Raw genomic sequence first — 14,565 nt, forward strand, 5'->3', positions numbered from 1 at the left:
ACACATTATACTGGCCACACATCTAGATAAAATAATCTGAAGAGCCGAAGAAACTGGTACTCCCGCCTAGTATCATGTAGGGCCCCCACGAGCACGTAGAAGTGCCGCAGCACGACGTGGCATGGACTCGACTAATGACTAGTGCTGAAGGGAACCCTGCAGGGATGTCCATAAATCTGTTACAGTAAGAGGGGGTGGAGATCTCTTCTGAACAGCACGTTGCAAGGCATCGGAGATTTGCTCAATAATGTTCCTGTATGGGGAGTTTGGTAGCCAGCAGAAGTGTTTAAACTCAGAAGAGTGTTCCTGAAGCCAATCTGTCGCAGTTCTGTACGTGTGTGGTGTAGCATTGTTCGGCTGGAATTGCCCAAGTCCGTCGGAATGCACAATGGACATGAATGGGTGCAGATGGCCAGACAGGATGATTACGTACTTGTCACCTGTCAGAGTCGTATCTAGGTGTATCAGGGGTCCCATATCAATCCAACTACACACGCTCCACACAATTACAGAGCCTCCACCATCTTGAACAGTCCCCTGATGACATGCAGGGTCCATGGATTTAAGAGGTTCTCTCCACACCCGTACACGTCCATCCGCTCGATACTATTTGAAACGAGAGTCGTCCTACCGGGCAACATGTTTCCAGTCCAATTTCGATGCTGACAGGGCTAAGCTTGTGTCGTGCAGTCATCAAGGGTACACGAGTAACCCTTCGACTCCGAAAGCTCATATCGATGATGTTTCATTGAATGGTTCGCACTGTGACACTTGTTGATGGTTCAGCATTGAAATCTGCAGCAATTTGTGGAGGAATTGCAGCTCTGTCAAGCTGAACGATTCTCTTCAGTCGTCGCAGGTTCTATTCTTGCAGGAGCTTTCTCTGGCCGCAGGATGTCGGAGATTTGATGTTTCACAGGATTCCTGATATTTACGGTACGCTCGTGAGATGGTCGTACGGGAAAATCCCCACTTCATCGCTCCTTCGGAGATGCTGTGTTCCACCGCTCGTGCGCCGACTATAACACCACGTTCAAACACACTGAAATCTTGATAACCTGCCATTGTAGCAGCAGCAGCAGCAGCAGATCTAACAACTGCGCCAGACACTGTTGTCTTATATAGGCGTGCTGACCGCAGTGCCGTATTGTGCCTGTTTACATATGTCTGTATTTGGGTAAGTATGCCTATACCAACTTCTTTGGCGCTTCAGTGTAGGATATAATATAGCTAATGTTGTCACCAAGTTCCCTTGCAAGTCACTATACAGTTTTGCGGAGTACATACGTGTATAGACTACTTCATCAAAAGTACTTGTGTTAGTCGACATTAATATGACAGTTTGAGCTCTACTGAATACACTTTCAGTGAAGTGTTTGAATGTCTGTGGAGGAATGGCAGAACATTCTTCCTCAAGAACGGAAACCAGAGAAGGCAGTGATGTTGAAGCCGACATCTGGAACGAAGTCTACGATCTAACTCATCTCAAATGTTATCCAGTGCGTTCATATCGGGACTCTGGGTAGGCCAGTCCACTTCAGCTGTGTTTTGTCCACAAAGCATTGTCTCAGTAATGCTGCTTTGCGATAGGCTGCATTGTCACGTCGCTACGGCCATCATCTCGCAGCTGTTCGTCTACTGTATACGGAACACACTGTTCTCTGCACACCCGTACATGTCCATCCGCTCGATACAATCCGAAACGAGAGTCGTTCGACAAGGTAACATGTTTCCAGTGATCAACAGTCCAATGTCAGTGCTCCCGGGCCCAGGCGAGGCGTAACGCTCTGTGTCGTGCAATCATAAAGTGTATACGAGTGGGGCTTCGTCTCCGAAAGCCCATATCGATGATGTTTCGTTGAATGGTTTGCACGCTGACATTTGTTGATGACCCAGCATTCAAATCTGCAGCAATTTGGGGAACGGTTGCACTTCTGTTACGTTGAGCAATTCTCTTCAGTCATCGTTGGTCCAGTTCTTGCAGGATTTTTTCCCGTCCGCAGCGATGTCGGAGATTTGATGTTTTACCGGATTCCTGATATTCACTCGTGAAATGATCGTACTGGTAAATCGCTACTTCATCGCTACCTCGGAGATACAGTGTCTGTCCCATTGCTCGTGCTCCGTCTCTGACACCACGTTCAAACTCACTTAAATCTTGATAATCTGCCATTGCAGTAGCAGTAACCGATCTAACAACTGCGCCAGAGACTTATTGTCTTACATAGACGTTACCGACCGCGGCGCCATTTCTGCCTGTTTACGTATCACTGTATGTGAATACTAATGCGTATTCCAGTTTCTTTGGTACTTCAGTGTATATTTCTAATATATGGGAAACATCGTTACCAAAAGTCTCAAAAACACTCTACCTATTTACTTTAAATAAAATATATAAGTAAGCGTAAAATTTTTAAAACTCAACTTTCTCGAAAATGGTTGAGATTTGCGTCATCCTGTTTACGTATGTTGAAGTCGTAGTCGTGCACTACATATGTCAGTGTCCGCCCGGCGAACTTGTGTCGAGGTCCGGTGAGCCGGCCAGTCTGTGGATGGTTTTCAGTAGGTTTTCCATCTGCCTCGGCGAATGCGGGCTGGTTTCCCTTATTCCGCCTCAGCTACACCACGTCGGCGATTGCTGCGCAAACAAGTTCTCCACATACGCGTACAGCACCATTACTCTACCACGCAAACATAGAGGTTACAATCGTCTGGTGTGAGACGTTCCCTGGGAAAGGGGGGGGGGGGGGGGGGGAGGTCCACCGGTGGTCGAACCGCACAATAACCCTGAAAGAGTGGTTCGGTGTAGGGCGGCGGCGGAGGGGTGGACTGCGGTAGTCGTCGTGGGGTTGTGGACCACTGCGGCTGCGGCGGGGGTGGAGCCTCTCCATCGTTTCTAGATCCCCAGTTAACATACAATACAATACAATACATATGTCAGTAGGAATCAAATCGGTAAGGGGAATTTCGTACGGTCCCCTTGCAAGTGACGCATCAGGTAGTGTACAGAATGACTCTGTTGGGTAGTGGACGACTGGAAACCACTGTTTCGGAGTCATGAATCACCCGATATTCTGTGGCAATCAGACAGAAGTGTTTGGATTTCGCGAATGCCAGGAGAACCTTACTTGCCATCATGCTTAGCGCTAACAGTGACGTACGGAGGAGGTAGAGATACAATATTATGACGTTTTTCGTGGTTATTACGCTTAAGAAACAGCTAAATGCGGAAGTATGTGAGCACAATTTACAGCATTGTGTGCAGCGTGCAATAGAGGAACAGCTCGTAGACAACAAGGGAACGTTTCGGGGATTATAATTGGAACAACATGACAGTGCATCTGAGAAGCCACGAGGCAATGGTTTGCGGACGATAACATTCCTGAATCGGACTGGCCTGCCCGGTGTCGAGATCTGAACACAATGAAACACGTTTGGAATGAGTTGTAATGACTTCGCTACAGACGCCTGCACCCAAACCTTCTCTGGCCTGAGGAAAAATGGGTTACCATTCTTCCGTACACATTCAAACACCTTATTGAAAATATCACCAGCAGAGTTCAAACTTTCAATAAAGGCGAAGGATGGACACTCCTCATATTAATGTCCAGTAATAGGTGTTCGGATACTTTTGATGTTGTTGTTGTGGTCTTCAGTCCTGAGACTGGTTAGATGCAGCTCTCCATGCTACTTTATACTGTGCAAGCTTCTTCATCTCCCAGTACCTACTGCAACCTACATCCTTCTGAATCTGTTAAGTGTATCCATCATTGGTCTCCCTCTACGATTTTCCCCTCCACACTGCCCTCCAATACCAAACTGGTGATCCCTTGATGCCTCAGAATATGCGCTACCAACCGATCCCTTCTTCTAGTCAGGTTGTGCGACAAATTTCTCTTCTCTCCAAATCTATTCAATAACTCCGCATTAGTTATATGTTCTACCCATCTAATCTTCAGCATTCTTCTGTAGCACCACATTTCGAAAGCTTCTACTCTCTTCTTGTCTAAACTATTTGTCGTCCACGTTTCACTTTCATACATGGCTAAACTCCATACAAATACTTTCAGAAACAACTTCCTGACACTTAAGTCTATACTCGATGCTAACAAATTTCTCTTCTTCAGAAACGCTTTTCTTGCCATTGCCAGTCTACATTTTATATCTTCTCTACTTCGACCACCATCAGTTATTTGGCTCCCCAAATAGCAAAACTCATATACTACTTTAAGCCTCTCATTTCCTAATCTAATTCCTGCAGCATCACTCGATTTAATTCTACTACATTCCATTATCCTCGTTTTGCTGCCGGCCGCGGTGGTCTAGCGGTTCTGGCGCTGCAGTCCGGAACCGCGGGACTGCTACGGTCGCAGGTTCGAATCCTGCCTCGGGCATGGGTGTGTGTGATGTCCTTAGGTTAGTTAGGATTAAGTAGTTCTAAGTTCTAGGGGACTTATGACCTAAGATGTTGAGTCCCATAGTGCTCAGAGCCATTTGAACCATTTTTTTCGTTTTGCTTTGGTTGATGTTCATCTTATATCCTCCCTTCAAGACACTGTCCATTCCGTTCAACTGCTCTTCCAAATCCTTCGCTGTCTCCGACAGAATTACAATGTCATCGGCGAACCTCAAAATTTCTTCTCCATGGATTTTAATTCCTACACCGAAATTTTCTTTTGTTTCCTTTGCTGCTTGCTCAATATACAGATTGAATAACATCGGGGATAGGCTACAAACCTGTCTCACTCCCTTCCCAATCACTGCTTCCCTCGACTCTTATATCTGGCTTCTGTACAAATTGTAAATAACCTTTCGCTCCCTGTATTTTACCCCTGCCACCTTCAGAATTTGAAAGAGAGTATTCCAGTCAACATTTTCATAAGCTTTCTCTAAGTCTATAAATGCTAGAAACGTAGGTTTGTCTTTCCTTAAGCTATTTTCTAAGATAAGTTGTAGGGTCAGTATTGCCTCACGTGTTCCAACATTTCTACGGAATCGAAACTGATCTTCCCCAAGGTCGGCTTCTACCAGTTTTTCCATTCGTCTGTAAAGAATTCGTGTTAGTATTTTTTAAGCCGTGGCTTATTAAACGGATAGTTTGGTAATTTTGACATTTGTCAAAACCTGCTTTCTTTGGGATTGGAATTGTTATATTCTTTTCTTGAAGTCTGAAGGTATTTCGCCTGTCTCATACATCGTGCTCACTAGATGGTAGAGTTTTGTTAGGCCTGGCTCTCCCAAGGCTGTCAGTAGTTCTAATGGAATGTTGTCTACTCCGGGGGCCTTGTTTCGACTCAGATCTTTCAGTGCTCTGTCAAACTCTTCACGCAGTATCATATCTCCCATTTCATCTTCATCTAAATACTCTTCCATTTCCATAATATTGTCCTCAAGATCATCGCCCTTGTATAGACCCTCTATATACTCCTTCCACCTTTCTGCTTTCCCTTCTTTGCTTAGAACTGGATTTCCAACTTTTGATCGTATAGTTTAAATATCCCCTTCGACTCGATGATGATGTAATGCAGTGAAATCAACATTTTTCCTCGCTGGTGTTATTATTTACATGCTGCTCGGTGTGGAACTAGGTAGGTAAATTGCGCCTTGGGGAGCTGCTGGTTTCCTACGAAATAAGACGTCTAAAATAAACTGTGACTCCGAGCAGCGCTGTAGAGAGGGCCACCTGGCTCCTTTATAGAGGACTTCCGAGAAGGGGCGTCTCGTTTAATTAAAGAGAACCTGCGAGAAAATGGGCGAGAGCCCCGCGGAGGCGACGCGGGCGTCGGCGTGAGCGTACCTCTGGAGTGAGCTCAGTCAATTAGAAGGCGCGTGGGCGACGGGCCGCGCAGCTGCCGGAAGCTGGAGCTGGAAGCGCTGGCGTTGGCGGGCCGTGGGCGGCTCCAGGGGAGCATCTGCCCTGCCTGTCAACTCCGCTACCCGCCTTCTCCCCGGTGTACGGAGGGTTTTCAGAAACTAAGTTGCTCACTCTTGGGGGCCAGGGCCAGCAACTTTTATTGGGTGCTGCACTGTGCGAGCGGCGTTCAATAAGTAATGAGGCACATTTTTTTCTGATGGCAGGTTGGTTTTATTAAGGTCTCCAATACGCCATATTATTCCCCACTCTTTTGACTCCAAAACTCTATTTTTCGACATAACTTCCGTTCATCTACATCTACATCTACATGATTACTCTGCAATTCACATTTAAGTGCTTGGCAGAGGGTTCATCGAACCACAATCATACTATCTCTCTACCATTCCACTCCCGAACAGCGCGCGGGAAAAGCGAACACTTAAACCTTTCTGTTCGAGCTCTGATTTCTCTTATTTTATTTTGATGATCATTCATACCTGTGTAGGTTGGGCATTCGGAAGAGAAAGTTGGTGACTGAAATTTCGTAAATAGATCTCGCCGCGACGAAAAACGTCTTTGCTTTAATGACTTCCATCTCAACTCGCGTATCATATCTGCCACACTCTCTCTCCCCTATTACGTGATAATACAAAACGAGCTGCCCTTTTTTGCACCCTTTCGATGCCCTCCGTCAATCCCACCTGGTAAGGATCCCACACCGCGCAGCAGTATTCTAACAGAGGACGAAGGAGTGTAGTGTAAGCTGTCTCTTTAGTGTACTTGTTGCATCTTCTACGTGTCCTGCTAATGAAACGCAACCTTTGGCTCGCCTTCCCCACAATATTATCCATGAGGTCTTTCCGACTGAAGTTGTTCGTAATTTTAAGACCCAGGTACTTAGTTGAATTGACAGCCTTAAGAATTGTACTACTTATCGAGTAATCGAATCCCAACGGATTTCTTTTGGAACTCATGTGGATCACCTCACACTTTTCGTTATTTAGCGTCAACTGCCACCTGCCACAGCATACAGCAATCTTTTCTAAATCGCTTTGCAACTGACACTGGTCTTCGGATGACCTTACTAGACGGTAAATTACAGCATCATCTGCGAACAACCTAAGAGAACTGCTCAGATTGTCACCCAGGTCATTTATATACATCAAGAACAGCAGAGGTCCCAGGAAGCTTCCCTGGGGAACACCCGATATCACTTCAGTTTTACTCGATGATTTGCCATCTATTACTACGAGCTGCGACCTTCCTGACAGGAAATCACGAATCCAGTCGCACAACTGAGACTATACCCCATAGGCTCGCAGCTTGATTAGAAGTCGCTTGTGAGGAACGGTGTCAAAAGCTTTCCGGAAATCTAGAAATACGGAATCAACCTGAGATCCCCTGTCGATAGCGGCCATTACTTCGTGCGAATAAAGAGCTAGCTGCGTTGCACAAGAACGATGTTTTCTGAAACATGCTGATTACGTATCAATAGATCGTTCCCCTCGAGGTGATTCATAATGTTTGAATACAGTATATGCTCCAAAACCCTACTGCAAACCGACGTCAATGATATAGGTCTGCCGGCCGCGGTGGCCGTGCGGTTCTAGGCGCTGCAGTCCGGAACCGCGGGACTGCTACGGTCGCAGGTTCGAATCCTGCCTCGGGCATGGATGTGTGTGATGTCCTTAGGTTAGTTAGGTTTAAATAGTTCTAAGTTCTAGGGGACTGATGACCTAAGATGTTAAGTCCCATAGTGCTCACAGCCATTTTTCTTTTATATAGGTCTGTAGTTCGATGGATTACTCCCACTACCCTTCTTAAACACATGGTGCGACCTGCGCAATTTTCCAATCTATAGGTACAGATCTATCGGTGAGCGAGCGGTTGTATATGATTGCTAAGTGGGGAGCTATTGTATCAGTGTAATCTGAAAGGAACCTAATCGGTATACAATCTGGACCTGAAGACTTGCTGTTCAGTGCTATGGCCTTACGCTAAATTTCTGGTAGGGCCAGTATGCCCACATGGTACCACTCCACTGGTCGACTTCGGAACCAACGTCTTGCAACATCAATAACCTCTCCATGATCCTCGTACTACTTCCCGCGTAGTGCATCTTTCATTGGGCCTAACAGATGGAGGGAGGAAGGTCCGAGATCCGTGCTTGAGGGTGGATAAAGGAGGACAGTCCAATGAAGTTCCGTGAGCTTCTCTCGGGTGCGCAGACTTGTGTGACGCTTTGCATTGTCGTGCTGAAGGAAAACTTCGTTTGCCTTTTTGTGGTGACAAAATCAGTTCTTCAGGTTTCTGAGGGTAGCACAGTTCAGAGTTGACCGTTGTCCCGCAGGGGAGGACATCAGAGTCTCAGAAGACTGTCGCCATGACTTTACCGGCTGAGGGTGCAGCTTTGAACCTTTCCTTTGGAGGAGAGGTAGTGTGGCTTCTCTCCACGGATAGCCGTTCCGTTTCCAGTTCGAAATGACGAACCTGTGTTTCATCGTCTTTGACGATGTCCGCCAGAAATTTTCATAGTGAGCCTCGTAACACGCGAGCAATTCCGCACAGATGGTGGTTCGTTACTCTTTATGGTCTTCCGTTAGGCGGCGATTCATCCAGCGGGCACACACCTTTAAGTACCCCTACTGGTGGACGAGCGTCAGCACTACCAGTTGAGCAGCGAGGTGTTTCATTGTGATCCTTAGATCACCTCAAATGAGTGTGTCCGCACGTTCCAACATTGCAGGAGTCACAGCTGTGTACGGCCAGCCGGTACGCGGGTGATCGGTGAGGTTTTCGCGATCTTGTTGTGATGATGACAGACGCTTCGCCCAACGACTCACCGCGCTTTCGTTCACTTCCAGGTCTCCGTAGACGTTCTGTAAGCGCCTGTGAATATCTGCGATTCATTCTCAGCGCCGACCGTGGTGCTCGTGGAACCCGCGCAAGTGGCGAGTTTGTATGGTATTGGCACCAGCTCGCATCTTTGCGCCTTTGATGCTTTTGCCCTGGCTGTGTCTTCTTCGGACGATACAGCACTACGTGTGTATAATTCTTTCACAGTTCACTTCGCATTCCTTCCGCGGTGGCGAGAAGACGTGTCTCCATTCCACAGACGCTTTCTTTGTTGCAGATGTGAAATGACGGGCTCATGTCCCATCGCCTGTTGTGATGCAGCTTAGGAAATGTTTGCCTTCCACTGAGTAAGAATCAAGGAAGTCCTGAGAAGCATAAAACTTGCGCCTTTGAATGCAGGTTATAGTGATCGCGGAACTCAATATGAGCATAGTTTTCGATATTGCAAAAGATCTCGGACTATGCAATGAACACTGTCTATAGCCTTGCGCATCTACTGAGCAAGGTCTGCAATAGCCACTGGCAGATTGCTGCGAATCAGTTCCTCGTTTCCCTGGACATTGTCGTCTGTATACATTAAAAAGTATTCGCGATTGCGAAAAAGGACAACCATCAGCTGTAGAATGGATTGGCGACAATGAAAATTCGTGCCGGACTGGGACCCAAACCCGGATTTCCCGCTTATCGCGAGCGGTCACCTTAACATTTGGCTATCCGTGCACCACTCACGGCCAGACCCAAACTCCCATATGTCATCAACCACGCGTCTACAACGTGTACTTGTACACCCGTTGTGTATATTCTCGCACAGGTCAGACGTTATACATGAAAGTCGTTTGCCAGGTGTCGGCAGATAAATACGATATTGCAGTGCCTGTGTTATTCTGAATACGATGCAAAATACCTTTGGACATGGATGCATGTCCAAAGGAACTGCAATACTGTATTCTCGTCTGTGGACGATGTCCATGGCCTTGCTTCCCGGTCTGCATCATACACATCTGTGCGGCCTTTGTCACGTTGAAGCATATTTTACGATTTGGGCATCCACAGCTCAGATGCATGATAGAAATACCTTAAAATTTTAAAAAAAACTTAATATTCTGGAAAACACTTTTGTTAGCCGCATTAGCTGTTAATAGTTCATTTATTGTAGGATCATACACAAGCGGTTTCGTTGTGATATAATCGCATCCTCGCATTCTGGGCTGTTAGGTGGTCTGGCCTTCCTGCTTCAGGCATAGTCAAGTCTTCACCGTGTGGCTTTTGCGGTCAGTTGTTGATTTTTAATCACTGGTCCATACCTACGACGAAGCAGGAAGTGACATCCCGTCGGAATACGAATTTTGTTGTTGAATTAAGTTACACTTCAGTTACTTCCTGTACTAGAATATGCGTGGTTTTTATGTCTTCGGTGCATACTAATAGGAAAGAAAGAGCACTTTCTAAACAACGACACGCCCCATACTGTCTACTGTCAAGTGAGCTGTGTGTACTGCAGATGCAGCAGACTTTCTTTGTCTTTATCTATTCTTTGGTCATTCTTTGCAAGTTGGTCAGCCTGCTGCTAAGCGAGTGTAAGTGACAGCTGTACGTCAGTTCAGCGTTCTGTTTTCGTTTTACTCGTCGTAGTGAGTTGAAATAGTAGTTGATTTTAGAAAATAATCTTATTGTGTTATAATTATATTTTATCCATTCATGTCGTAAATATGGGCACAATAAGTAAGTTAACAGTAGGGATAAATTTAAAAGCAACATAGGACAGCTGTCATTCTCTCTGTCCGAAGGGCCCCGAGTCATGCTGTAAGTATCAGAGAGCTAGGTTTAACTGGAGATGAGTATAGACGTAAACATTCCCTACAACTGCAGATGTTATAAAACATTTCTACAGAAACTTGGCTAGCAAAAACTTGCTTGTTAATCTATTCATGGGAGAACTCAAAGTCCCAATGAAAGTTTCAGTAAGTGTCTTAGGAAATGCTTGCCTAAAACAGTATTTGTGGGCCTCAAACCCCTAAAAACTGATTTCATGGATGCAATGTTGTGCGTCAATAATGGGTCAAGCTAGTAGAACAAAAGACGGAGCATTCTTTCCAAGTATGTTGGGTAGTGTCTAAACGAGGTTATCGACTAGCCTGGTCGACCAAGATCGGTATTGAACGTTCGCAAGCCATCCTCACACCGTTTAAATATTTGCGGATAATATTAAGAACGGTATGTAGTGGGATAAATACGTTCAATCTTTGGTAGGGAAGCGAGTGGAATACTTAGGTTTGTTTAAAGCATTCTGGGAAAGTGGAGTGCATAGATTTGTTGTAAAGTCTGTAGGAATTCTTTAACAAGAATTTTCTGCTAGTAACGCATGCAGTGCTAGAGTAGTGATCCAGCGTTTGAAGTTCTTACCAAACAGCTGTTAATTCAGGGACGCTCTGCTAAGATCGTAACAGGTGGGTACAGCATATACGAAAGTATTACGAGGTCGTTCAGTGGATGTAAATGCGAATTTTTAAAGTAAGGCGACGTTGTTTCTAGGAACATCTGTTGACCAAATGTAGGGAACTGTTATTCGAGGAAGATTATGCGATAGTTGTGCGGCCACCATCGTATATCTCGCGTAGAGATCGTAACTATCAGTGATCAGGGATCATACAGTGGCATGTGGTTAACATTTTTCCCTGGCGTATTACATGAATGAAAAACACTGAAGAGCCAAAGAAACTGGTACACCTGCCTAATATCGTGTAGGGCCTCCGCAAGCACGCAGAAGCGACGCAGCACGACGTAGCGTGGACTCGACTAATGTCTGAAGTAGTACTGGAGGGAATTGACAACATGAATCCTGCAGGGCTGTCCATAAATCCGTAAGAGTATGTGGGGTGGAGATCGCTTCTGAACAGCACGTTGCAAGGAGTCCCAAATAAGCTCAAAAATGTTCATGCCTGGGAAGTGTGGTGGCCATCGGGAGTGTTTAAACTCAGAAGAGTGTTCCTGGAGCCAGTCTGTAGAAATTCTGTACGTGTGAGGTGTCGCATTGTCCTGCTGTAATTGGCCAAGTCCGTAAGAATGCACAATGGACATGAATGGATGCAGGTGATCAGACAGGATGCTTACGTACGTTTTACCTGTCAGAGTCGTATCTACAGGTATCAGGGGTCCCGTATCACTCCCAACTGCACACGCCCCACACCATTGCAGAGCCTCCACCAGCTTGAACAGTCCCCCGCTGACATGCAGAGTCCATGGACTCATGAGGTTGTCTCCATACCTTTACACGTCTATCCGCTCGATACAATTTGAAACGAGAGTCGTCCGACCAGGCAACATGTTTCCAGTCATCAGCAGTTCAATGTCGATGCTGACGGGCCTAGGCGAGGCGTAAAGCTTGTGTCGTGGAGTCTTCGAGGGTACACGAGTAGGCCTTAACTCCGAAAGCCCATATCGATGTTGAATGGTTCGCACTCTGACACTTGTTGATGGTCCAGCATTGAAATCTGCAGCAATTTGTGGAAGGGTTGCACTTGTGCCATGCTGAACGATTCTCTTCAGTCATCGTTGGTTCTATTGTAGCACGATCTTTTCCGCGGCCGCAGCGATGTCGGAGATTCGATGTTTGACAGGATTTCTGATATTTACGGTACACTCGTGAGATGCTCGTACGGGAAAATCTCCACTTCATCGCTACTTCGAGGATGCTGTCCCACCGCTCGTGCGCCGACTATAACACCACGTTCAAACACACTGAAATCTTGATAACCTGCCATTGTAGTAGCAGCAGCAGCAGCAGATCTAACAACTGCGCCAGACACTGTTGTCTTATATAGGCGTGCTGACCGCAGTGCCGTATTGTGCCTGTTTACATATGTCTGTATATTGGTAAGCATGCCTATACCAGTTTCTTTGGCGCTTCAGTGTAGGATATAATATAGCTAATGTTGTCACCAACTTCCCTAGCAAGTCACTATACAGTTTTGCGGAGTACATACGTGTATAGACTACTTCATCAAAAGTACTTGTGTTAGTCGACGTTAATATAACACTTTGAACTCTACTGAATACACTTTCAGTGAAGTGTCTGAATGTCTGTGGAGGAATGGCAGAACATTCTTCCTCAAGAGCAGAAACCAGAGAAGGCAGTGATGTTGACGCTGGCGTCTGGAACGAAGCCTACTATCTAACTCATCTCAAATGTGATCCATTGCGTTCACGTCGGGACTCTGGGTAGGCCAGTCCACTTCAGCTATGTTATTGTCGACAAAACATTGCCTCGGTAATGCTGCTTTGCGACAGGCTTCATTGTCACGCCGCTACGGCCATCGTCTCGCAGCTGTTCACATACTGTATACGGAACACAATCCTGTAAAATGTGTTCATGTCCTTCCTCATTTAGCGTTCTCGTAAGCGCAATAAGGGCAACGGCCTTGCCGCAGTGGAAACACCGGTTCCCGTCAGATCACCGAAGTTAAGCGCTGTGGAGCGTGGCCGGTACTTGGGTGGGTGACCGTCCGGGCCGCCATGCGCTGTTGCCATTTTTCGGGGTGCACTCAGCCTCGTGGTGCCAATTGAGGAGCTCCTAGACCGAATAGTAACGGCACCGGTCAAAGAAAACCATCATAACGACCGGGAGAGTGGTGTGCTGTGCTGACCACACGCCCCTCCTACCCGCATATTCATCTGAGGATGACACGGCGGTCGGATGGTCCCGATGGGCCACTTTTGGCCTGAAGACGGAGTGCTGCTTTATTAAGCGCAATAAGGGGACCACAACCTAACTACGAAAACCATCACCATACTATACTTCTTCCCTACTTCACTGCTGGCACTTCACAACGGATTGCCACCGGGTAAGACACGATTAATCATCCCCAGTGTCTCGTTTCCAGTCGTTTACTGCCAAATGGCGTCGTTCTTATACACCAGCTCAAGCGTCGTCGCGCACTGATTACAGAAATGTGTGGCTTACGAGGATCCGTTCGACCACTGTACCCCGTTCTTTTTAACTCCGTACACACAGTCATTGTGCTAGCTGGGCTGCTCGTAGGAAATTTGAACTCGTGAGTGATTCCTTTAGCTGATTTTTTTACAACCACGCTCCTCCATGTTCGACGGCCTGGTCTCGACTTACGTATGATTGTTCCTTCGCGTTTGAACTTCACAATCACTTTACCAATAGTCTACCTGGGCAACTTTCGGAAGGTTCAAATGTTCCTGGGGTACTGGTTACTCACGTGCCATCCGATGATTGGGCCACGTTAGAAGTTACTGAGATCTGAGATCTCCTGGCCGATCCATCCAGCTCTTACTGTTTCTCTACTGACAACACAATACTCCAGTTGCTTTTAAATGGCGGGTGCTCCTCTCTGATATCTAGCGGTCAATTACGCATTACTTAATTCCGTCCGAATACATTTCATTAGATGCGATTTTGTAGAATAATTTCCTTTATAACCAAAACTTTAATTTGGTACTGGAATTTTGTTTCGTCATGTGCTACGTGGTGCCAACACTTCTTTCTTTATATATGAAGATGGTATCGGTGACCATTCAGCTCTCTTAGAATGAAATGATAATTAAATCAAGACCCTAAGCTGTTGACAGGCGTTGATATACATCAACGGGGACAGTTGAAAATGTGTGCCCCGACCGGAACTTGCACCCGGGATCTCCTGCTTACATGGCAGACGCTCTATCCATCTGAGCCACTAAGGGCACAGAGGATAGTGCGACTTCAGGGATGTATCCCTTGCACCCTCCCCGTGAGACCCACATTCCCAACTTAATGTCCACACACTACATTCGTAGTGCCCCTGCCCATTACACTCATTACTCGCGGCAGACAATCTTACCGAGTCCCGTAA

General features: G+C 46.4%; 2 protein-coding genes and 1 pseudogene across 2 annotated transcripts in view; 2 read left to right on the forward strand and 1 right to left on the reverse strand.

Moving 5' to 3' along the window:
* The window catches only part of LOC126414100 (mannosyl-oligosaccharide glucosidase), a 413,842-nt gene that overhangs the window by 184,996 nt on the left and 214,281 nt on the right, over positions 1 to 14,565 (reverse strand). The gene's annotated exons all lie outside the window — the stretch shown is intronic.
* LOC126414146 (protein neuralized) overlaps positions 1 to 14,565 on the forward strand; it is an 860,420-nt gene that overhangs the window by 128,464 nt on the left and 717,391 nt on the right. The gene's annotated exons all lie outside the window — the stretch shown is intronic.
* On the forward strand, positions 13,119 to 13,236 carry LOC126426944 (5S ribosomal RNA; annotated as a pseudogene).

The sequence above is a fragment of the Schistocerca serialis genome, chromosome 1 (genome assembly GCF_023864345.2).
Source record: "Schistocerca serialis cubense isolate TAMUIC-IGC-003099 chromosome 1, iqSchSeri2.2, whole genome shotgun sequence".
NCBI classification, from domain to species: Eukaryota; Metazoa; Arthropoda; class Insecta; order Orthoptera; family Acrididae; genus Schistocerca; species Schistocerca serialis.